Source organism: Ambystoma mexicanum, chromosome 1q (assembly GCF_040938575.1).
Source record: "Ambystoma mexicanum isolate Mex_15411 chromosome 1q, UKY_AmexF1_1, whole genome shotgun sequence".
Classification (NCBI taxonomy): Eukaryota; Metazoa; Chordata; class Amphibia; order Caudata; family Ambystomatidae; genus Ambystoma; species Ambystoma mexicanum.
This window is the reverse complement of record NC_090922.1, coordinates 174,777,901-174,801,567: the sequence shown is the minus strand read 5'-3', so window position 1 is coordinate 174,801,567 and position 23,667 is coordinate 174,777,901.

Below are 23,667 nucleotides of genomic sequence, written 5' to 3'. Positions count from 1 at the left end.
CGGACATCAACTGACATCTCACAGCATGATCTCAACGAAGTTCATAAAAAACATTACTTTTATAGCAAGAACTTGTCATTTCCGATGTCAACCTACGGATTTTCTAACATCATCCTATGTGTCAAATTACAAAAAATGAGTGGCAAATGTGATCTAAGTATACGTTCCATACTAATCTAAGGAAGTGATAGGCTCTTCAACATCAGGTGGGCCAACTAAGCACTCCCCTCAAACAGGTCACTGTGAACGTCACCAAATACACAACGCCCCATTGGTTATACAAACTATAGGGCCCTTAACTATGCATCCCCCATAATTGGTTGGCACTCTTACATCCGTCAGTTCTTTTCCACCTACATTAGCAGCATGCAAGCTGGACTTCCAGCTGCTGGTGGGCTGGTCATATCCATAGCTTCCCAACAATTAGCATAATATCTATCATCACCTCAGTGGTCTTCATGTCAATTAAGCCTTTGAACTTGGCCTTGGAAATGTTCCTTGCTCTAGAGAATACGAGGGAGTGGAGGCACGCTCTGTTTCCTTGCGTAGGTATGGTTCACAATGTTTGTCCAGTTCCATCCCTCCACATGACTGAAGACCACAAATTTGAGCTCTAGTGCATTTAAAATACTATTATTTTATGAGCCTTCTGTCGACTTCCTTGTTTTTGTGCACATCTTCTGAATACGAGTTTTGTTCTTTCACACGATTATAACTACTGTCTGATCATCCCAGCCCAACATGGCCTTGGCTTCTTGGGGCTGGTCCAGCCTTGCCCTTGTGAGATTTACTTCTGTAATTCAATTGCTTTTCAACTGCGACACACTTGAAAAAAGGCCTTCCTTTCCTGGTCCAGCTCTGCTATAACACGTAGTGGAATCATCTTACTCATATATATATGCACGTTATACATAGCTAGCCTCAATAATACGTTGTCTGCCTGCGTTTCTTTGCATCTGCACACGTGTAAAAGAACTTGATATCTTCATCGTTTCTGTAGCATAAGCCTCTTCATCTCGAGCATGAGGTATCACTTATCTTCGATACTATCTTGATGCTTTATAGAATATCTACATTCTCTTGTCCCTGCATCTCTTCTAGGTGCGTCAGTATCACCAATCTGCCCTTTTGCTCTCTTTTCATGCTTCTTCTGGAATTTCATTCAAATGGCCATCATACTGTCTTGTATGCAGGTATGGCTTTCTCAATGGGAACCTTGCCTCCAGGATTCTCCTCGGTATTGATATTTTCACTGGTACTGCATGTGTTTCACACTCTGGTTCTCAACATACAGGCAATATGGGCGAGATGCTTGAGGTGGGGGTACTTGGCTCTTTCTCTACACTCCCCCCCTATGGGCGATTCATTGACCACTCTCCCATCATTCTTCACATCTAGAAATCCTTGTCAGAAGAAATGCCATATCTTCATGACTCATTTCAGGCATCCAGCTGATTTCACGTGCTCATCCTTGTTCCAAGTCAAGAGCATGCACTGCCCACTTGGACTGCAATAGATCCATTTTCCTATATACTTCTTATGGTTCTTTGGGTACAGGAACTTTGTTCCTTCAGGTGCATGGATGCTGGCTTTCACAAAATCTCTGAATTCTTCATCTGTCAACTCTCTGGTTTTCCATCTGAATTCAACATCAATCATGATCTTCATTCCTATGCCTTTCTTCGCAGTCTTCTTGCATTGTGAGAGTATTATCTTGATTGTAAAGAATCCAAGCATGATCATCAGCAACAGGGCTCAAAGAAACTTGAACGTATCTGCCATCCATTGTAGAACCCATGCGAAGAGTGATCTAAACTAGCTATCATCAGCAACGTCTTCCACTTCGTACATCATCTGGGCGTGTAGCTTCGTCAGCATATCTATAGCTTCTGTCAGGGTACCATTCTTGTCGTCATGAGAAGGTATGAACGTGCAGCATGATTCTCCAATTTTGCACAAACCTCTCCATGCATAGCTGGGATCATGTCCAGGACATATCTATTCTGAAGAGTCATCAGTCGAATGGCTCTCAGCTTTTCCCTGATAGCATTAAATCCCTTTATGCTAGTATTGATTGTCTGCACCAACTCCCATCTGGTAATTTGCAGCCATTTAGTATTTGCTGCAGTCTGGATCCGTGGCATAAAGATCATTGTGAATATCGACGAAGTCTGACTGAACAATCTGTGCTTATATGGGATGGAGTCAAACTTATCTATTGACTTGGCTGAGAAATAATTCTCTCTTTTTATTAAACTTATCAGCTCTGCAGATCTGTTCTTCCTTAGGTGAGCATCTGCTTTGGGAAAGCTGTCAATGTTTACGTCTCCTTTAGGAATTACCAATGCTGGAACATGAACGTTTACTATGGAACATTGTCCTCCCCATTCCTTGGGCAGCTTCGTGCATGCTCTGGATCCAAAAGCCCAGTAGTGATCCATGATCACTGCTGTCCCAATGTTCATTAAAGATTCGACCACAGTTCTGGTTTTCTCCAACTTTTCTGGTGCCATTGTTTCTGAACCACAGCTTTGCACTTTCCAAAGGCGCTATCTGCAAAGGTCCTCCTTTATCTTCGACCCATGTCAGTAGTTTATCAAATTGTAACCATACAGGTTTACACAGCCTTTCCACATTGTCAACAGTTGGCTTGTAGTCACCCATTACTGCCCAAGCTATGCAGATTACCACACCTTCTTCCCAACAGTCCGGAGAGAGTACTGAACCCCAGATCTGCATTTGACCTCTTTCCTTCCATCTTCGGATCTCCTCTTTAGTTTTTCCTTGGCTCTCCAATCTTCTGTTTACTTCCCATCTGATTCCAGCACCTTTTACTCCAGGTTTTTCGCATCTGATCACGTGATTGTTGGCATGAGCTCTTAGTCTTGTCTTTGTGTCTTGGATATAATCATCTTCTGGATCTTTCTATTCTGTTGCCCATTAGAAATAGGCTGTTCGGCTCATGAACTGACCCCTTGTATGGCAGAATGCAATGTCTGATAGACAGTGTGCTGTCTGGATGTCTATTTCAATAGCTATCAAGATCTCAGACTTCCCCATGCTATAAGGCAGGAGTGCACATACAAAGCATTCCTCCTTTGTGATCCTCCTTCCCACTTCTTTCATATGCTGATATCATATGCTATTCCCCAAGTGTGCTGTACTATCCAGGTAATAATTCAACTCGTGATCATCCTCCCTAGCATTTCTCTTAGGTCTATTTCTTTTCTCATGAGCTTCTATACTCATCTCATGAAGAATGTCAGCATAATTCCTCCTTACTGGGCCAACCATAGGAACATTTGTCAGTAAAATTGGTGCTGCTTTTCCCTGTGATATTTGTGTAGGTTTACTCACAAAAGAGCTCTTCCTTTGCCTTTCCTTATGAGCCTGTATCTGGTGCTCAAGGAAAATCTCTATAACATGTTTTCCTGAGTAAGGAAGTCTAGTGACATTTGTCACAGAACCAGGCACTGCTACACGAGCTACTGGAGTAGGGAGAACTACATAAGGTCTCAGCTGTCTGGTAGTTGCCACCTCTGTACCCTCCTTCTGCATAGAAAGATACACAGGTATCCTTGCTTTATTTGGATCCAAATAAGTAAGCAGTATGTACTATAAGTGAAATAAAGATCACAATAAACAAGGTGCATGTATAGATAACATATAGATAGGCCCACTTAATGTAGCAATAGCTCCTTGCTCGTTGTGGTGGCCTTTCGTTGTTAGCAACATTATTGTTGCTGTCGATGTTACCTATTCTTAATCTTTTATAAGGAAGGAAAAAAAGGAGTTTTATTTGGGTAAAATAATGCAATACTCTGACAATGGGCCTCATTACAACCTTGGTGCTAAGTGCACCAACTTTACCACCATGGTGTAAACTCCGTTTACACCATGGTGGATGGCGGATTTACCGCCCCATTCCAAGGTGAGTGGGGCGGTAAATCCCCATTTCCCATTTTACCTTCCCCATTCCCATTTTTGCCCCATAGGGCATAATGGGAGTGGGGAAGGCGCTAATTACGCCGCCGTAAATTACGGCGGCGTAATTAGCACCATGGCAGGTTAGCGCCATGGATTTTAACGCCTGCTAAAAGCAGGCGTTAAAATCAGAATCAGGCGTTAAGGGTTAACGGTGGCGTTAACCCTTAACGCCTGAGTTGTAATGAGGCCCAATATCTGTATCTGCTCCACAAGTTCTTCACTTTGTACAAGGGGGTAGTCCTGTCCTCAAACGTTTTTACACTACAATAATTTGTTGCAGTAATTATTCAAAAATCTCCACATTAGTAGTAATACATCTAGATAAGTATGTGTTACTGGAAAAGAGGTACTGATCCAACTACTGGAGAGAAACTACAGTGTCCTTTATTTTCATTAGGCCACACATGTAGGTATCAAACTAGAAAGTAAGTACATACAACACCAAATGAACATTTTGTGTTAGGTCAATAACAGGTTGTTCAAATGTTCTGTACACATCAATTTCACAGGGAGCATGTACATTTGTAACAGGCGGACACTGAATATAACACTTTCAGATGAATGGAAAGCCACATTCTAGAGTGTCCTGTGAAGTTACACTGAAAATTCAGAAGCACACATGCAGAGTTTGTGTTGTGTGTTTACAGCACACACGTACAACTGTGTGGTATTGTTTTTCCTGTACAAAGTTTTGCTAAATATTTCTTCATATTAGTTAAAGAGCAATGTATTCTTCAGTAAAACAATGTTGTGCAAACGCCAAAGCTAATTGCTTTGTAACCAAAAAACCTTAAAAATAGGGTCCGCTGTAGGCGATGTCAACATAAAGGTAGTGAAGGAAATTTGAGTCATAGTTCATAGTGGTAACAGCAGGAACATCATGACCTAGGACGTTTCGGCTGAAAGGTGTTGCAGCCTTCTTCTGGGGCCGGGTTATAGCAGGTCTCCCTATGGGTAAAAAACAATATGAAGACATATTGGTAAATGGTCCAGAAATTGGATCATTCCTAAAGTAGAAAGGAAAACCAGTGAAAGGCTATTCTAAGGGGTGGGCCTAGGACCCTATGCACTAACCTTGTGTGCTAATAGAAAAATCCAAGTTGGTGGTAAATTGGACAGCTGGCGGCGGGCAGTCTCCAAACACCTGAGGATATTGGTGGGTCGGTCATGCTGTGGTGATCTGTAGATACAGAAAGGGAGGTGCAGATGACCAGGACTGCTGTGGCAAGGAGAAAGTATTCAGCAGCAGCTGTGTGTGAGATCAAAACAGAATGAGTACCTTGAAAAATGGGCGGTGCAGTTTAATTTCTGCCGAGCCTTCGTGGTGTAGTGCCTCTGAGTAGAGGGAATGCAGTTGCCAGTCGGTGGGTCTCGGGACTGGTAGTCTGCAAAAGGAAGGGGAGAGAGCGGAGGGAGGCGAAAAGCCCTGTCAAAAAATCGCCATGTGGGGGAAGCCGTAATGCAGGACCAGTAGGGGGGATCCTTAATAGAACCAGTCATTGACCTTAGGGAATGCAGTGCCCGCGCATTCTGACCGGATGAAGGGGAACCTCGTGTTCGTCTAGAAGCGGGTACCGGAGCTGTGTAGCTGGATATGAACGCGCATGCACGGTGGGGTAGTATATTGAAGTTGCGCATGCGCAGGAGCGGCTAGGCTGTGTTGCCATGGTGTCCTGGACACGTAGGATTACGCGGTTCATGGGGGCGCTGCTCAAGCTGCATGGGCAGTGCAGGAGGAAATCCTGAGAGCGTGGTAAGTCTTGTGAGTGGACTAAAAGGGCAGAAAGGCAGATCTGTGTGCTGTTACAATGTGGGAGTATACTCTTATCAATGTAGCTGGACAATACTCAAGTTCTTCAAATAGCCGGCTGATCGCAGGATGATTAACAGGATTCCTGAAGTATAAAAAGGAGTTGTCCTTTCGCCAGACAAAATGAGGGTGCTTCTCCAGCAAGCAATAGAAGACTATAGACAGTAGACTCTGGATCTCTTCCCTCGAAAGTCTCATTCAGGATGTTCTCAGTGTCCTCACAGAATATAGATTGACTTGTTCAATGATGTCATGTAGCAATTCATTAAGAGCCACTGTATTCCTCATATCTCTCAAGAAAGTGCGAACATCAGTTTGTCTTCCAAAAAGATGTGGGCATTCCTCAATCAAATAGTAAAAGACCATCCCAACTAGTCTATGAGCGTTATAATCAGATAGGGGCATGAGTACTTTCCAAACTGTACTCAGGAAGCTGTAGTACTTGCTCTATTATGGCTGTGAGCATTCTCCTCACAATGGGACCATTCTTAGGATCTTGCTGGAACACATGAACATTAGTAGTTCTCCCCACAAATAGTCCAATGTACTTTTTTCTGTCTATTGGACAGTCTCTGCATCCTTCTTTCGCATCATGAATCTATTCTGCACGTGCTGAGGTTCTTCCCTGATGCTTGCTTCAGACTAGGGTGGAGGTGAAGGGGGTTCTCCAGCATAGATCTTTACGTCTCCAAGAAATATCCAAGCAAGCCTTGCTTGCACCTTCATGGTTGGATGGCGTCACGTCTTCCTTGACAAACGGGCTGTTGAATCGCGGCTCGTGCCACTTTCGAGTGAAATTCCTAATTAGGATCTCCTCACCAGGGAAAGGTTTGGGAAGACGTAGTTCTTCAAATTCGGTTGTAGTATGGTCTCCATCTGTGTTCTGAGTCCAGCACCCCTTCCGCTTGAGCTGATCTGAAATTACAGAGATACTTGTAGCCATACATGTTAAATAAGCATGTAACTCCTTTCCTAAAAATTCTGCTGTCATCTGGGTATCACTTCTAGTTCTAGATGGAGGTGTGAGGAGTGTCCTCATCTGCCTCCCTGTCATTATTTCATGGGGCATAAAATGGTGGTCAGAGCCTGGTTGATTTCTCAACACATACAATGCCAGTGGTAGGCAATGCAACCATCCTTTCTTCAAGGTAACTTCAATGTGGCTATTCTTTCTTTAAGCATGCCGTTGAGTCTCTCACAGATTCTGTTCGCTTGCAGGTAATAAGCCGATGAAAACTTGTGCTTTATACTGAGCAACAAGCTTATTTGCTCAAAGTCTTCATTAACAAAATGAGGGCCATTATCTGATCTTAATACTTCACATATTCCCATCTAGGAAACACTTCTTGTACTAACACTTTCACTGTGCAGGTACAATCTGGATGTGTACATGGACCTGCTTCAATCCACCTATAAAAGGGACATACTACCACTATCATATATCTGTATCCATTACAGACCTGCAGTTTATCAACATAGTCAATGTGTAAATGCTGAAAAGGACCATTAGGTCTTGGGATTATTCCTCTAACTGTACGCAGTGTATGCCCAGCAGTAAACCTTTGACATACAATGAAGTTTACTACATAAAATGCAACGTGTTCTAACAAATCTGGTAGAAACCATTCCTCCGCAATATCTGCTGCAAGGTTTTCTCTAGTGGCATGCACTGGGTAGTGTAGCTGTTCTAGCGCCAACCCTTAATAAGGCTACACAAGTTTTCAGAAGGAGATAAAGAACACCCCCTGCGTGACCAGAGGACTTTCTCATCCTGCAGCGCTTCTCCTTGAATTTCCGTTAACTGAGTTTTAGACAAGTTGTTAAAACTATCAGGCACACTCATCATCACCACCATGCTTTCATTGACATCAGGTGTATCAAAATTCCTTATTATTTCAGAACATGCAATGCGTTTTTCTTCCTCATCTGCGGCTTGATTTCCGCGCAAGATAAAGTCTGCTTTCTTGGTGTGAGCTGTGCGTTTAACGACTGCGATGGCTACTGGGAGTTGTAGTGCTCTAATGAGTCTGTCCAATAAGGTGGCATGTTGCACTGGAGTGTCGTCCGCGCAGAGGTAGTCTCTCCTTTTCAAACGTGCTAGCCCTGTGTGCGCCGTCGACATCACGTAGGCAGAGTCACTGTACACGGTTGCTTCCTGGTCTGTGTTTTTCTTGAGTGCGATAATCAGTGCCACTAATTCTGCAGCCTGTGCTGAAAAGTGAAACAGTAGTCATGCACTTATCAATACTTCAAACACCCCATTTGCCCTGTGCTTAACCACAGCTGCACCTGGATATCTCTGCCCATCATTTTGATCGATTCTAGAAGAACCGTCAATGAAGACATTTTCCCCAGATGCCAAAGCATTTTCTTTCACCTTCAGGATCTCATCATAGAATTCTTTACAGTTTGAGCAATCATGTGCGTGTTCGTCTTCTGCCAGTGGTTCTGCTATAAAAATGGCAGGGTTCATTATTCTGCATCAAACTATTTTAATCGCTGGATTCGATATGACCACTTCATAGGCAGAAGCCCTTGGATAAGTCAACGTACCTTCAGGTTTTTTCAAAGTGGGAAACAAAGCCTGTGCAACAAATAACGTCATAGAACACCCTATTACTATGCTGGCAGCCTGCTCAATGGCGAAAGTGGCAGCTGCCAAAGATTGTTCACAGGGAAAGTGACCCCTCATTACTGGTCCAGAATCCCTCTGTAATATGCTAGGGCTTGTACTCCAATGTAATTCTCTCCATGAGTACTGCTGTCATAACTGTGCCATTCGTATGCGAAAATAAGAAGACTTCCTCAGCATAATTGGAAATCCCCAAAACTGGAGCTGTGCATATTGCTTTTTTCAACTTATCAAACCCTTTCTCCATTTCCTCAGTGGAGCCAATGATTTCCCGAGTTGCCTGTGCTTTTTCCAGAGCCTGCAACAAGGGCCTTATATATACTGTAATCGAAAACCCATGCTCTCACTTAATTACATAGTCCCAAAATTCTTTGCATGTGCTTTATCGTGTGTGGCTTTGCTGTTTTCAAAATAGCCTCAGCTCTCTCAGGAGTAACTTTCTTTCCATCATGCGAGATGAACTGACCTATAGACAACACTTCTTCTTGACAATACTGCAATTTCTCCTTGTCTACTTTACATCCCTTCTCTGCGAGAATAATCATTAGCTGTACTGAATCCTGTCTACACTCTTCCTCTGAGGTGCTAGAGACTAGTATGTCATCTACGTATTTCAACACAACACTTTGCAAGTCAATATTCCTTAAGTCCATCTGCAGGACTCTCTTGAAAATCGATGGAGACTCATAGTACCCTTGGGGTAATCTTGTGCTTTTTAACTTAGTTTGTCTGAACCTAAATGACGTCCGATATTGAGAATCCTTATGCAATGGGATTGAGAAAAATGCATTTTTCAAGTCAATCACAGTGAAATATCGCACCTCAACAGGGATACTACATAGGATTGTCGCTGGATTAGGAACTAGAGGAAACTCGGCCTCTACAATCTTATTAATTGTGCATAGGTCTTGCACTAAATGCCACAACCCCCCTTTCCTTTTTTTCACAGGATACCCTGATGTATTACACGGTGACTCTGACGTCACTAAGATACCTTGTTCCATCATGGCGGATATTGTCTTAAGAATACCTTCATCTGCCTCTCGAGATATTGGATACTTTCTTGTTTGAGGCAGAATTGCTCCTGGCTTCAGTTTAATCTTAACTTCTCCAGCCCCTTTTAATAGGCCTACGTCATAGGGGCCTGTTGTCCATAATAAAATTGGTACCTTCCCCATGTCTTTATTGAAAAACTATGGACGCTTCAGTGTCAACATCTTTTTCTGTGGAATTTCACGTTTTTATTGCTCTCACCCAATAAGTGATACTCATTTCAAATATCACTTTGTCATCTCATGGATGGTCTCTAAATATATCCTCGTCAGTGATGTCAACCAATCTGTAACCTTCCCTAATGGCAATCACTGTGCACCAATCATCTGCCTTCATAATCAACTGCATCAAGCATAGCTAACTCTCCTCACAATATAGCTGCTTGTAATTCTAAGGGAAAGACTTGTCCCCCCTCTTCATCCATTGATATCCTTGGCCTAAATAAAAATTCATCAGGTATTCTCACAGTTTTACACACTAAACCAGGTAGCCACGTTAACAAAATGCGTACCCCAAAGTCAAAGACCTCTGGTTCTAACGGTACTCCTCGTATAGCCATTTTTCCTGTAAATGCCATTATAAATTCACTCACGTTTAAATAATGCATTCCTAGAGTCAAACACACTATGCCATCATCAGTGAATGAAATTGTCATGTTTAAATTTGTCATTAGATCTCAACGTGAGATATTAACAGGTGTCTGTCTTGAATACAATAATGGTACAGACATGTCACATTCTCCTATGGAGACTGTTAGCCTTTCAATGACAGAAACTCTACATGTAGCTCCTGCGAAACCTTGAGCATGCATGGCATTCCCAGATAATGTCAATTTCCCCTCGCATATACATGAGCGTGTTGCACATCCGTCTACAAAAAAAGAAAAGGATTTGCCCCCTATAGTGACGTCAACCCTAGGTTCCTCTTGAGGATTGGGAGTCACAGATAGCACTGAACGCATCAAGTCTCCCAGTGAGCTGTCCCATTGCGGATACAGGCTTATCCCTGTACCTGTGAAAGGATTCCCTTGCAGTGGATTCATTATTGTCTGCTGTGTTTGCAAACCTGGTTGCATTCTCGGCACTTGTGTTTGCTGCACTCTCTGATTTTGGGAAAACCCTGTCCACTTTGTTGACTGTATGCAGGTGGGTAAATAGTCTCCCCTCTTGAGAACTGCCCATTCTGCACAAACCCTTAGCTTCCGCACATATTCTCCTTTCCTAGCATTGTCTTTCTTTCGATTCTTCTTCTGCAGTAATCTGCAATATCGTGCAATGGTCAGCTGTATTCTGACCATGGTTTCACTTCCATACCCACTAACTTCGTGAACTGCTTCTGTACTGGTCTGGCAGCCCTTGGCATAGTATATAGTAAAATACAGGTATAGATACCCCCCACGGGTCGCGAGTTTCCAAAGATCACTGCTCTTGGAAATTTTGAATGTAAACAAAAGGATCCTCCCCTTCCTGAATCTTTTGTGCCATTATAGCTCCCATATCTGACATGTTGGGATACTGTGCTCGCAGCGCTTTCCAGACAGCCGCTCTGCAATTATTAAACGGTGCTCCATCATGAGCCGTATTCTGCATGGTAACACTCCAGTATCGGGCTCTCGACCAAATGTCATCAGCTCTCCCCCCAAGAATAGTAGCTAGAAGACCTTTTACTGTCTCCCGAGCCCTGGTTCTCTCAAGGCTGGACTACTGTAACAGCCTCTATCTTAATCTGCCTGCCTCCACTCTCCGCCCTCTGCAACTTATCCAGAACAGAACTGCGAGACTTGTCCTTGGCCTCAAGCCCAGGGACCGTATCTCTCCAGGACTGAAATCTCTTCACTGGCTCCCAGTGGCTGCGAGGATTAAGTTCAAAACCCTCTGCATTGTCCACAAGGCCTTCTGGGGCCTGGGGCCTAAATACCTTCAACTCTCTCTTCCTAAATATCTTCCTTCACGAGCCCTTCGCTTATCCGTCTCCAACTCCCTCATGGTCAGCCGCTTCTCGAAGCAACGAGCTGGGGGTAGATCTCTCTCCGCAGCAGGGGCCTCCCTCTGGAACAGCCTTCCTGCCTCCCTGAAACTTGAGGAGAACCATCTCCGGTTCCGGAAGTACCTCAAAACCTTCCTCTTCGCTTCTGCCTTCTCTCTCCCTCTCCCCTGCTAAACCTGCTTAACTCCCCACTGAATTCTGCACTAAACCTGCATCTGGGCCACTCTCAGCGACCTCGGTCCAGGGCCCAGCCACTCTCCACTTGCACTGCCTCCCTAGCTCCCCCTGCACTGTGGGACTGTCACTGTATCCCTACAGCCCCCCTTCCCAGCACTTCTCAGCACTTGCTCTGCACTTAACTCGCACTTGCCACCAGCTGGCCCTTTTTATTTATTATTTATTATTTTATTACGCTACTTACCTTGTACTGCACTTCCCCCCCACCTCCTCCCCCTGCACTTTCTCCTTTTCCCCTTACCTCTGCACTTGCGCGATCTGAATGACACCTGGCCTAGTAGGATCGTTTGTCTGTCTTCCCCTTGTTTCCCTCCCTCCCTGCCTCGTCGCGCCTTGAAACACTTGTGTATAGGCGCGTTACAAATACCATATCATATCATATCCTATAGCTAACGTGGTTCCTCATGCCATTTTCTCTTACTTATGTATCCATTTTCCAGCACCCGAAGTTAAACTCTGAAGTTTACACCTTAAGTTATCCTTATCCATCTGCGGCCATGCTATATACTGTGGTCTGGCTCCACCTTTCTCTAACATTGGAAACTGTGAGATACCAAACTCACATTCGTCCCCCATCGTCTGTCTGTCCATAGCAGGGACAATGGTTCTCCACCGCCTTCTTCCTGGTAGCAATCCTAACCTGCTCACATAAGGTGGTGAATCACTCTTCTCACTATGGGCTTGCCCTCCAGGTAGATCTAGTCTTGCCAGAGAGTCTGACGCCTGAGATTTAGATAGGTCTAGATCCGACCTTCTCGCTTCTCTATCATTCAGAGAACATCCTTCAGGAACACATGCGTTATCTTCCTCTTCTTCACGGAAGATGTCTCTATCTTCGTCAGACATATCCTGTCCCCAACTTGTGTGGCTAACCTCCTTTTCATCTCTATTCAGAGTTAGTCTATCTAAAGACAACTCTTTAGGCTCAAAACTACACGTGACTCCCTCTTTTTCGTACAACTGCATATTTTCAACTCGATTGTTTTTACCGTTTCCTTTCAGTTCTTTCTTAGTCCTCATAGCATAATAGACCATATTTTTTTTCATTGTTTTATTGGTTAATATAGACTGTATTGATCGCGTCGCCAATGCTCCTACGGTCAAACTCATCCTCTAGATTTACTCTAGAGGGACCTGGCATTGGTTCATGTGTCGGGAAGAATTCTTCTATATCCTCCCATGCTACTACTGGATTAGGCTCCATTCATTATTTTTCTACACGATCAATGTCTCATGCTCTCCGCCTTCATTTACGTTCTATTTCATCATCAAGCTCACTACGCTTCCTTGCTTCATCTCTTACCCTTTCTTCTTGTTTTCTTTTAATTTCTCTTCTCTCATTTGCCCTGCGTATTTCTTTGTCTCTTCGCCTTTGTATGATATGATATGATATGATATGATATGATATGGCATTTGTAACGCGCCTATACACAAGTGTATCAAGGCGCGACGAGGCAGGGAGGGGGGAACAAGGGGAGACAGACAAAGATCCTACTATGGCCAGGTGTCATTCAGATCGCGCAAGTGCATGTGTAGGGGGGATGGGAAAAGTGCAAGGGGGAAAGGGAGAGGGGAAAGTGCAGTACAGGGTTAGTAATGAACAAGATAAATAATAAGGGCCAGCTGGTGGCAAGTGCAAGATAAGTGCAGACAAGTGCTGGGAAGGGGGGCTGTAGGGATACAGAGACAGTCCCGCAGTGCAGGGGTTGCCAGGAAGGCAGTGCAGGGGAGAGTGGCTGGGCCAAGGACCAAGATTGGTGAGTGGTCCAGTTGCTGATTCAGTACAGTTTCAGTGATTTAGCAGGGGAGAGGGAGAGAGAAAGCAGAAGCAAAGAGGAACGTTTTGAGGTGCTTCCAGAACCGGAGATGGTTCTCCTCAAGTTTCAGGGAGGCAGGAAGGCTGTTCCAGAGGGAGGCCCCTGCTGCGGAGAGAGATCTCCCCCCAACTCGTTGCTTTGAGAAGCGGCTGACCCTGAGGGAGTTGGAGGCGGAAGAGCGAAGTGTTCGAGAAGGAAGATATTTAGGAAGGGAGAGTTGAAGGTAATTTGGCCCCAGGCCCCAGAAGGCCTTGTGGACAATGCAGAGGGTTTTTAACTTAATCCTCGCAGCCACAGGGAGCCAGTGTAGCGATTTCAGTCCTGGAGAGATACAGTCCCTGGGCTTGAGGCCAAGGACAAGTCTCGCAGTCCTGTTCTGGATGAGTTGCAGAGGGCGGAGAATAGAGGCAGGCAGATTACAGTATTCCAGCTTCGAGAGAACCCGGGCTCTGGAGACAGTGAGCTTCTGGGGGAAGGAGAGGAAAGGAAGGATACCTCTGAGGAGGTGCAGCTGGTAGTGTGACTTCTTAGAAACGTCAGAAATGTGAGGAGAGAAGGAGAGTGTGGAGTCGAAGATGACCCCGAGGTTTTTTGCCTTGCAGGTAGGAGCAGGAAGAGGGCCAAGAGAGGCCGGCCAGAGAGCTGCAGGGAAGGAGGGAGTGGGTGTGCCGATGAGTAGAATCTCGGTCTTACTGGCATTAAGGCAGAGGTCGTTGGCGGCATGTATTCTTTTATCCCTTCATTTCTGTTCTTCCTCTTATTCTCTCTTTCTTTCCAATCTTTCTAATTCTTTGTCTTTTTTATATTGTTCGTCTGAATCTTCTTTTTGCCTTACTTTCTCAATGCTCTACCCATCAAGTTTGAGCAAAATCTGACCGCCCATCCATTTGTTCTGTATGAGTGCTACCTTGTCAGCCTTATCTTTCTCTCCTTTCCATCTCTTTATTTCCCACCCTATAGCTAGGGATGTACTTGGTCAATCACTTCTTTCCTTGTTCCTTCTCTCTTTGTCCCGTGGGACTTTAGAGATCACATCTCCTTAAGGAATCTTTTCTGGACTTTCGTCGTTGCTATGCACAGGCGACTCATATGCCGGATTGCTGTACCCTGTTGCTGCCTTAAGTTCTCTTAACGGGTACACTCTGTCATCCTTCGTACTATCGCCTTTTACTTCAGGCTTGTCTGGGGAGCAGAAGGCTCCTCACCCCTCTCTTTGCATATATTAGGTATCCAGTCCTCAGGAGGTGGCTCTTCCCTTTCCTCCTGGTACATTTTCCAGAGCTTTAAACTCGCTAGCCTTTTATCTAAATTTTTTCCCGTGTATCCTGCGCATAAGTATGTTGTCATGTGTTGTAAAACTGCCTTTAATAGTGGTTTCCTTTGCGGCAATGGCATGAACATCTTATCTGCTGTGCCTTTAACCCATTTCGCACTGTACTGTTTAAGCTTTGGTGCGTGTTTTGGCCTGCTTGAATAGATGTATAGGCGGAGTAATATCCTCCATTTTGACTCATCACACTTGACTGTCAATACTCACCTTTACACTTTATATTTTTCAAAAATACTTTTCAAAAAAATAACACAATATGAGCGTACATCAATCGTCACAGCTCCAAGCCTTTTATATCACGCTTTTCTTCAATCTATTTTTTCGCGCAACACCATCAATTCAATTAAACAAATAAATAATTAAATTTCAAATCTTTGTGCTTTCTTTTTCTCACGTCTTTTAATTTATCTATTATTTCTTTACCACATATATATTTATACAACACATAAAACAAAGAGAAAAAAAGACAGATTCGGCCGGCCTACATATATCTTTAGCCTACGCTCCTCAAGACCATTTCTTCATTCACGATCTTCGTGACGCCCTTTAAAATACTCCTACGGAGTTTGAGTCATTCCCATTGAACAGTCTTTAAACGTGTTCGTGCCTATGTCATCCACTATTGGGACTCTGGATATGTATCTCCTTCTTGTACGTGCTATGACGCAGGACACTGGGCTTACTCTACTGTGACGTTCTTCGTCTCACAGTTTCTCAATTGCATGGCAATCCTTTCCTCAAGTCTACGCATCCCCCTATAATTGGTTGGCACTCTTACATCCGTCAGTACTTTTCCACCTACATTAGCAGCACGCAGGCTGGACTTCCAGGTGCTGGTGGGCTGGTCATAACCATAGCTTTCCACCAATTAGCATAACATCTATCATCACCTCAGTGGTCTGCACGTCAATTAATCCTTTGAACTTGGCCTTGGAAATGTTCCTTGTTCTAGAGAATACGAGGGAGTGGAGGCACGCTCTGTTTCCCTGCGTAGGTGTTTCATCACGTTTGTCCAGTTCCATCCCTCCATGTGACTGAAGACCACAAATTTGAGCTCTGGTGCATTTAAAATACAATTATTTTATGAACCTTCTGTCGTCTTCCTTGTTTTTGTTCACGTCTTCTGAACAGGAGTTTTGTTCATTCACACAATTGTAACCACTGTCTGACCATCCCACCCCGACATGGCCTTGGCTTCTTGGGGCTGGTCCAGCCTCGCCCTTCTGAGATTTACTTGTGTAATTCAATTGCTTTTCAACTGCGACACACTCTAAAAAGGCCTTCCTTTCCTGGTCCAGCTCGGCTATAACACGTAGTGGAATCATCCACTCTTTAATTACTCCTATATATATATATATATATATATATATATATATATATATATATATATATATATATATGTATATATATATATATATATATATATATATATTCAGTAAAAAAAACTTTGTTAAAGGGACGTTATGGTTAAGTTGCGCTACTATACTAAAAACCCATGAAATTCAGTGAAAAAACTTTGTTAAAGGGACGTTATGGTTCAAAGTAAAACCGAAAAACCCCTGAAATTTGGCAGTTATGGTAAGATAAGCAACCATAACTCGCGCCGCCACCGTGCACTGCTAACACTAACACCCAGGACATCAAAGATGACATCATAAATGTCATTGATGACATCACTGATGACATCACGTGGCTGGCTCTCCCTTTTTTTCCTTTCCTGACATATCTAGGCCACATGATTTTCTTCAGTAACAGTCAGGAACTAAAAATTGTAAATTACTATATTCGTAGACTTATCCTTCAAGTATGTTCTTAGAATAATTCCCTTATGGTCCAGTCATATCATATGAAACATATACATAGGAGAAGTCACAACCTTGAAAGACAGCAATCCTTTTTGTGCATTAAAATTATCAGTAGATTTATCAGCACTTTCTGATACTTTTGATGTTTTTTTATTACTGTACTTTCCCTGTATATGCTCATATTTTTATATGTTGTACTCACACTATTTTCCTTAGGGTCCAGACACATCATGTGATATATATAGATAGGGTAAGTAACAGCTTTGAAACAGAGCAATCATTTCTCTCCATAAAGGTAATCAGTTAGTTTATGAACACTTTCTGCTACTATTGCTGTTTCTTTTTCCTGCTTCAATTCCCTTGTATATATTCATATTTGTATGTGGTGTTGTCTCTTTGTGATTTGTGTATAATAATGCAATTATGTAGTAAGTGGGTTTTATTACCTACTTATCACAAGTTTCACTGTACGCAAAACTCTAATATGAAAACAGTTATCATTTCAATATTCAACATGGCAAGCTTATGAATATTGCACCTCCATCATGTATGCTGCACACAATGCCTATGTTTCTACATGAGTACCTTAGTATACTGGATTGAAGTTAATAATAGAATGCTATTTATATCAATGCATAGCTTAATGCACTGATTAGCACTTGATATTTATTCCAATAATCTTTGACACTTTTTTATTAACATTACACTAAGAATCCCTTGTACTTTTCATGAAAGGTAAATGCACATGTGATGTCATCATTGATGTCATCAATGACATTTGTGATGTCATCTTTGATGTCCTGGGTGTTAGTGTTAGCAGTGCACGGTGGCGGCGCGAGTTATGGTTGCTTATCTTACCATAACTGCCGAATTTCAGGGGGTTTTCGGTTTTACTTTGAACCATAACGTCCCTTTAACAAAGTTTTTTCACCGAATTTCATAGGTTTTTAGTAGCACAACTTAACCATAACGTCCCTTTAACAAAGTTTTTTCACTGAATTTCATAGGTTTTTAGTAGCACAACGTAACCATAATATCCCTGACTTCATATACATGTAACATAGAACATACTAACACCCTCGTAGTGATTTTAATGTCCGCGGACTACCGCCATGTCCGTGGACATATCGAAAATCTGCGCGTGGTGAATGTAAATTTAAATATTGTGCCCCATTTCCCCTTTGAAGTTGGCTCTGAAAAGAGCCGTTTTTAAAAAAAAAAAAAAAATTTTACAGATGCTTGACAGACACCTGTTATTTTGTATTTTTTTTCTTGTTTTTTTTTCTTACTTTACTCCTAAAATCTTTACATAACCTTCTCGAAAGCAACCCTTACATTCCAAAATAGAAAGGCATTTCCCGTAAAAGATAAAGAAATGCCATCTTCTTTAAAATTAACAGCATTACTGGCATCAATATTCTCATTGTTACAGAAGAACATACCAGCTCTAAGCATGAAGGCACACATGCCTCTGTTGATGACACACCTAGCAATGTTTTGCTGAGGACAAAAAACTGAACTATTGTCCCATATTGCCCTAGGTAGTAATCCAGAAAAAAAACTTTAGCATTTGGAGGGATCTTCATTACGGCTTGAACCAAGCGTTCCAAATCAGCCAACAAAGTAGGGGCACTGACGTTGCCCAAATGGAAAGCACCATAGTGCAAAACTACCACATGCGGACTGTTCATTGTGGCCATATCCTCACAAACTTGTACAATTCCCTGTACATTGCAATCAGGCACAGTGCTCCACACCACCTCCACTCCTTTCACAGCAAAGTTCTTTGCAACATGCCTGCATTCAGCGTACTGCTGTAAACCATGCACAAACTTATCTCCGAGCACCAACACCCTGACTTTCTCCACTTCTGCCATCTTCACCACACACAGGGCCTCATTACACGGATGGCGGTAAGGATTTACCGGTACCGGTATTTTACCGGTACCGGTAAATCCTTACCGCCTTACTACGAGGTCCCTTTGCGGGTTGGGGAATTTAATGCCTGCTTTTTGCAGGCGTTAAAAACCAACCCGCAAAGGGACCCAGGGAGCTAATTACGGTACCGCAATTTGCGGTACCATAATTAGCGCCTTCCCCATTCCCATTATGCCCTATGGGGCAAAAATGGGAATGGGGAAGGGCAATGGTGGAAGGGGGAATTACCGCCCCGCCAACCTTGGAATGGGGCAGTAATTCCCCTTTCCGCCAAGGCGGTGCTGGTATTTTACCGGCATGAACCATGGCGCTAATAGCGCCATGGTTCTCCGCCATCCGTGTAATGAGCATCACAGTCTCTTTCAACACAAATCCACAACCTCTACATCTGATTGGCTGATCCGTACAGTCTTCTTTCCATGTTGGATTTCCTGGAAAAACCCGGATGTAGCACGCCCTGTCCACGAACAGCCGCGGTGTCCGCGGACGGCGTCCACTTTACTCTCTTTGCCATTCCCTCATTGCATACAGCTAAGCATTCACACAATACGAATAACGTCCTCAGAACACCCCCATTTTGTGAATTTTCGAACATTTCAGCACAATTATCATTTCATTATTCAACATATTAACATTACAAATATTATACTTTCATCTTGTACTCTGCACACAATGCTATGTTTCTCCATTAGTAGCTCAGTATACTAGATAGAATCCCATAATACAATGTTATTTATATCAATGCATTGTTCAAAGCAATAATAACGGTATCATATTTATTGCAATATCCTTGACACTTTTTTCGCAACATTATAATAAAAATCCCTAGTACACAAATTCCATGAAAAGTACATACACATGTGATGTCATCAGTGATTTCATCAATGACATTTGCGATGTCATCTTTGATGTCCTGGGTGTTAGTCTTAGAAGTGCACAGTGGTGGCGCGAGTTATTTTTCATAGCTTACCATAACTTGCGATTTTCAGGGGTCTTTCGGCTGTACTTAAAACCATAACGTCCTTTAAACAAACTTTTTTTAATATCACGCAAAAAATATACAAACATGGCGTGCAAAAACCAACTTCTCACAGATGGCTTTACACAGAATGTTGCAAAGTACGAATTTATGCTCGTTCACAGTGAAGGTCAGCTGTTTCCATTTTTTTCTGGGGCCCTGGAGAGGCTCACAAAGCAGACTATAAGTTTGTATTGTGTTTTGACCTTGACAGACAGAGATTGTGATGAAAGACTTTTCTTGAAGGAGTGTTGCTAAAACGTAAGAGAAGATAAGGATGAAATTTATGAAACGAAACCACTTTTATATATTGTATCACCATACGAAAGATTGTTGGCACACGCGGAGTCGTATTTTGGGACTGCACCACTCGTAGACAATGGAAATTGCAATTGTACTGTAAGTAACCCTTTAGATTATTTTATACCAAATATAATTACAATAGCGTAGCATTAAAGACCGCTCAAGTTGAACTTGTTAGTTGAAAGTGGCATAATGTTTTCTACCGCGCATTATCACTGCTGAATTGATCCCCTGTTGTTTAGAGGGCTCTGAAAAAGGCAGACGACACAGGGTGTGTAAATAGAAATAATTTAATCGGTCTATAGGCGGTCAAGCGCTCTACTCGCTGTGCCACTTCACTGTAGCCTGTCAAATGGCACAGCGAGTACAACGCTCGCTTTGACATCCGTGCACAGCTTGCTAACGCAAGTTCGAATCCCGGCAAGGCCAAACTCAGCCTTTCATCCTTCCGTGGTCAATAAATGAGCACCACACACCGTGGTTAATAATAAGCACCGCTTAGATACCTCACGGTTCTTAGCGCTATATGAATGGGAAAATATTATTATTTTATTATTAACATACTCCGTTGCACTATCTTCGATAGCAAATAGTTTCACGCCCTAATAAATGAAATGATGATTTTTAATGAAGATCGGCTGGTGAGACTAATTTATGTTTTTTAAAACAGGTATGTGGCCCCATTTTGCCTATGTCACGATTTACAGACTCCAGTGGATGGGGTCTTCAACTGCCAGGTGCAGGTCCAAATATGCAACTTCATGACCCTCACCATTTTATGGGACAATCGCCAAGGACCAATATGCCCTTACGCAGTACTAGCGGCTACAAACAACATACCAACCAATAGGGTGGTCTAATGGCTCGTTTTTGGAGCAACCTTCCGATTATCAGAGCGACCATTTACTGCTTTTATTATAAACCAACAGCCTATCTACCGCAAAGGAACAACGCGTGGCTCCAAATAAACTTTTGCTGATCGACAGCAGAGACAATAGCAAATCGCTGAATATTCACTAAACATTTCATGTGAAATAAATGTACTTTACCAAATGTACAATCCTGCTGTTTACTTTTAAACCACAGTTTCATATTCCGAATTGTGGCGCACTGAGTTGTAAGCTGATCTAACACCCTCTGTACCGCAAAGGAACATTGCATGCCTCAACATGAACTTTTGTGGATCGACAACAAAGACAAATGCAAATTGCTGAATGTTCTCTAAACATTTGATGTCAAATAAATGTACTTTACAAAATGTACAATCTTGCTGTTTGCTTTTAAATCACTGTTGCGTATTCCGAATTGTGGCGCGCTGTGTTGTGACATAATATGTGTTGTCTTCCGGGTTCTGTGTAAAGTCACTTAGGACTGGAGAGGACTGGGCGCTTTTGATGACGCACCCTGTAACGTCACAGAGAGAGGCGGGGAATATGAATGCTTTGATAATATCAGGCTTAGGGGCGGGAGATATGATTTAGTGTCGCAAAAGCAAGTCAGCCAGGTCAATAGCGCCAGTCATAGGATTATCACATAATGTCGGCGCACACCAGCCGGCTTTATTGGTTCTTTAGTGGACAAAAAGTCGGTTGACGCCCATAGGAAATTGTACTATTAGCGGACAAAAGGAGTGGTCTTAAAACACTTTCACCCTGACAACGAAAAATACAAACAACGTTCTCAGAACACTCCCATTTTGTGTAATTGCAACCATTTCGGGACACCACGAGTGTTCTTAGAACACATTCAACTAGACAGATTACAAAACGGACAGCGTCCTGAGGACACCCCCAGTTTGTGTATTTACGAACAATTAAGTACACCGCAAGTTTTCATAGCTCATTTTTACCTTCCTTGTGAACTAAAATGACACATACTCCGTCCTATAAACACCCCACCATTTATTTTATTTACAAAATGTCAGAACAGCCGTGTTCTCCGCGGACAAATCGAACGCAACAAAAACGTCTAGCACATAAAAAAACAAAACATTGAACCTATCTCATACTCCCCCACCCTCCCCAAACACTCTTACACACCAACACAGGGCACTAAATACAATTTTTTATCCACGTTTCACTGCGCTGTACGCGGTCGACGGCGAATACAAGATGGCGGGCGCCACAGAAAATCTGATGCGCTCCACGCCCCTCGCCATCCAATCAGCGAACACGTCACATGTCCGCGGACATGACACAAGGCCTTGGTCCAATCTGGGTGCTGTCCGCGGAGCGAAAAGGGAAGTCCGTCCGCGAAGCGAACACAGATATCACTAATTTTTTTGCCTTACATTTTGGTCATTTTTAAAAAAAACTACTTGACGGATTTACACCAAATTTGCAAAAGCACGCTTTCGGGACAAGGCCGCCGCTCCTGCCGCACATTTGGTGTAAATCCGTCCAGCGCTTCGGGCTGTAGCCGTGCGCAAAGTTTTTTCCCATTCAGTCTATGGGAAAAAAAAAGTTTTGGGACTCCCCCTATAACTTTTCCCCCCCTGGACGAATCCTCACCAAACTTTGCAAAATAATTCAGAGTGGGCCATATACTTTTTTTGCAAAGGTTGGTGAGGATTCGTCCAGGGGGAGCGAAGTTATAAGCCGCCCAAAAAGTGCTCTTCCTATGGAAACACCAACTTAACCATAACTACATGGCCACTACTGTGGCCATGTAATATATATATACACTACAAAAAAACTTTGTTGAGGGGACGTTATGGTTAAGTTGCCCTACCAAAAACCTGTGCAGTTCACTAAAAAAATAATTTCAACCTCCCCTTTCTGGTTCAAATTAAAACCGAAAACCCCCTGAAATTCGACAGTTATGGTAACCTAAGCCCCCAAGCCTGCCACCGCCCCTGTGACCTGCTACCACTAACACCCAGACCATGAAAGATGTCATCTCAAATGTCACTGATGACATCACTGACGACATCACATGTTTAGTCCCTTTGTTTTCTTTCCCTGTCATTATATATATATGTACATTCAGTAAAAAAACTTTGTTAAAGGAATGTTATACTTCACAGCGAAACCAACAAACACTGCTCATTCCCCCATTATGGTAAGCTAAGCAACCATAACTCGCACCATCTACGCACATTTCTAAGACTAACTGCCAGGACATCAAAGATGACATCACAAACATCATTGATGACATCACTCATGACATCACATGTCTGCCTCACTTTTTTTGTGCATTGAAAAATGTAGCCCTGGTGGTTTTATTCACTGACAATCACAATATAAAAATTGAGAAGGTGCTGCATATCTAAACGTTACCCTTGTCGTGTCTTCTTAAAGTACTTCCCTTAGGGTCTGGTCGCAGCTCATGATGCACATGAATGGGGTAATAGCAGGCCTCAAACACACAAATAATTTGTCTACAGGAAGATAAACTTTCTCATGATGCTGTTTCTTTCTTCCTTACTTCAGTTTCCCTGTATGTGCCTCTCATTTATATGCATTGGGTCTTCATATGTATTGTTTGTAGTAGCACAAGTGTGTATTAAGTCATGATTTGTTAGCTAGTTATCACATGTTTAACATTACACAATCACCCCTGACATCTTGCTCCCAACATAATACAAAGCACCCCTTGTAGGTAGGGACTTTGCCTTAACATTCTTTTCACATGTAATGTCATCAGAGATGCAATCAATGATGTTTGTGATGTCATCAATGATGTTTGTGATGTCATCTTTGATGTCCGGGGAGTTAGTGTTAGCAATGCGCGTAGATGGTGTGAGTTATGG